Source organism: Ursus americanus, chromosome X (assembly GCF_024610735.1).
Source record: "Ursus americanus isolate L20-20 chromosome X, mUrsAme1.1.p, whole genome shotgun sequence".
In the NCBI taxonomy this organism is placed as follows: domain Eukaryota; kingdom Metazoa; phylum Chordata; class Mammalia; order Carnivora; family Ursidae; genus Ursus; species Ursus americanus.
In genome coordinates, this window is record NC_142164.1 from 56,254,799 (window position 1) to 56,257,983 (window position 3,185).

At 34.6% G+C, this 3,185-nt stretch overlaps 1 pseudogene; it reads right to left on the reverse strand.

Annotated features, from left to right (window-relative positions):
• Positions 1–2,620: 2,620 nt before the first annotated feature.
• LOC148106915 (non-histone chromosomal protein HMG-14 pseudogene) lies at positions 2,621–2,930 on the reverse strand (annotated as a pseudogene).
• Positions 2,931–3,185: the final 255 nt, after the last annotated feature.

Genomic DNA, 3,185 nt, shown 5'->3' on the forward strand with positions numbered 1-3,185 from the left:
CAAAATTTCAGGCCTTTGAGCTTGATTACTGGAGGAATATTCTTATCTTTTGTTGATGGTATGTGTTTTATTTAAATTTTTTTACCGTAGTTGACACACAGTGTACATTAGTTTCACGTGTACAACATAGTGATTCAACAAGTTAATACATTATGCTATGCTCACCACAAGTGCAGCTACCATCTGTCACCATACAAAGCTATGAAAGTATCAGTGACTATATTCCTTATGCTGCACCTTTTATTCTCATGGTTTATTTATTCCATAACTTGAAGGCTGTATCTCCCATTTTTCCCATCCCCATACCACCATTACCTCTGGCATCCATCAGTTTGTTCTCTGTGTTTATAGATCTGATTCCACTTTTAATTTATTTATTGTTTTAGATTGCACATAAGAGTAAGATTATATGGTATCTGTTTTTCTTAGCCTGATTTATTTCATGTAACATAATACCCTCATGGTCCATCCATGCTGTTGTAAACAGCAAGATTTCATTCTTTCTATTGCTGAGTAATATTACATTGTGTGTGCGTGTGTGTGTGTGTATCACATCTTCTTTACCCATTTATCTGTCAACATATACAGATTTTTTCCAAATATTGGATACTGTAAAAACATTCTGAATATTAACCCTTATAGAAACAATTTGGAAACATTTTCTCCCACTCTCTTGATGGTGTTTTTTGATGCACATAATATTTCATTTTGATGAAGTCTAATTTATCTCTTTTTCTACTGTTGTCTATGATTTTTGTGCTATATCTAAGAAATCATTACCAAGTCCATTCTTATGAAGCTTTTCCCCTATGTTTTCTTTTAAGAGTTTTACAGCGTTTTATTTCCTACATATATGTCTTTGATTAATTTTGAGTTAACTTTTGTATATGGTGAAAGTCATGGGTCCAACCTTATTCTTTTGCATGTGTTTATCCAGTTCTCTAAGGACCTTTTGTGAAAACAAAACAAAACAAACAACTCTCTTTTCCCCAACTGAATTGTCTTGCCAGTCTTGTTGACAATTATTTGGCCATGTATATGAGAGTTTATTTCTGTGTTCTCTATTCTGCTTTTTAAATTATTATTATTTAGTGTAGTTGACACACAATGTTACATTAGTTTTGGGTATACAACATAGGGATTCAACAAGCTTACATATTATAGTATGTTCACTATAAATGTAGCTACCATATGTATTGATACATCACTATTACAATATCATTAACTCTATTACTCATGCTGGGCCTTTTACTCCCATGACTTATTTATTCCATAACTGGAAGCCTGTATCTACCGCTTCTCTTCATCCATTTTGCCCTACCTCCACCCTTTCCCCTCTGATATCCCTCAGTTTTTTTCTCTGTATTTATAAATCTGATTCTGCTTTAAAAAAAAGATTTTATTTATTTATTTATTTATTTATTTATTTATTTATTTATTTATTTATTTATGAGAAAGAGACAGAGAGAGAGAGAAGGAAAGGGAAAGGGAGAGGGAGGGAAATTGAATCAGGCTCCATGCTGAGTGCAGAGCCTGACCTGGGCCTGCTCCCGTGACCATGAGGTCATCACCTGAGCTGAAACGAAGAGTCAGATGCTCACTGACTGAGCCACCCAGGAGCCCCTGATTCTGCTTCTCTTGTTTATTCATTTGTTGTTGTTGTTGTTTTTTTTAAATCCACTTAGGAGTAAAATAATACTTGACTTAGCATAATATTCTCTAGCCCTATCCATATTATTGCAAATGACAAGATTTCTTTCCTTATGGCTCATTAATATTTCACTGGGAATATATGCCACTTCTTTTTTTTTCATAACTGAGTTTTATTGGTTGTTCTGAGGACCACTACAAAAATTTCAATTTTTACACAATTCTTAACATATTGAAAATCTAAAAAAAAGTTATCATGTAGTTGTGATTCTTTTGTAAAAGTCATTCCAGTGACCTTCCAGCTTAAAATTTGGAGACAAATTTTCCTTGACAGTATATCAAGTACCAATATCTTCAAATGTTGATACACTGTTACATTCAGTCCCATTGATTCATAATTAATATAATATAGACTACATACTCAAATTTTCAATCTTGTACAACATATTAACAAAGTTACTAGGAAAACTGGACTACCATGACCAAGATATTACAGAGTGTACAAAATTCTGCCAGGGAGAGCGAAGATCAAAGTGTGGTTTTATGTAGGAATCAATTCTACCAAAACAACATGGGAACAGAAGTAATTTAAAATGTTCAAGGCATATTAAATGCACAACCAACTCCAAATTACCATTTAGTATGCTTTGTATTATAGGATATAAAAACTACCCCACCTATGGAATGTTAAGCTGACACTCAAGACAATCAAAGCCTCCCATATCCAACATACCACTATTTTCTGGTTGTAACAAAAAAAGAAAGAAAAAAAAAAACAACAACCAGAAAATTATTTCACCTCTTAAAAAAAATTGCACCTAAAAAATGGAATGAGGTGGGATTCCCTCCTTCTTAAATATGATTCTAAAGCTACTAAGAAACCTGCACTTACAAAATAGTTGATAAAAATATTCCTCTGGCTTGTACAAGAAAGAAGACAAGGACCACTGATAAGACATGGTGTATGATATTAATCAGACTTGGCTTCTTTCTCTCCTGCTTCATCAGAGGCTGGACTCTCCTTGTTTTTAATTTCTCCTTTTTCTGCAGGTAAGTCTTCTTTCATTTCTTGCTTAGCCACCTCAGCCTGTTTTCCTTTTAGTCCCCCTTTCTCTTCCCCCTTTGTTTCCAATTTTTGTGTCTGAAGATTTATTCCTTCCTGCTACCTCTTTTGGGTTTGTCTCCACTTTTGCAGGATCCCGTTTGGCTGACAATCTCCAATTTCCTCTTGGGCTCCTCCTTCATCACCCTTCAGCGGAGTTGACCTTTTTCTTGGGCATCATGGCAATGGGGCTGGTGCATGCTGGGCCACTGAGTTCCATGGGGTGCTGAGAGCCTTCATGAAGCTGGACTCTATACCATTGCTTCTTTATCTTTTCAACTATGGATGAACACTTAGGTTGCTTCCATATCTTGGCTATTGTAAATAATGCTACAATAAACTTAGGGTTACATACATCTTTTTGAATTAAGTTTTTCTGTTTTGGGGGGTAAATACCTAATAGTGGAATTATTGGATCATACGGTATTTTAAT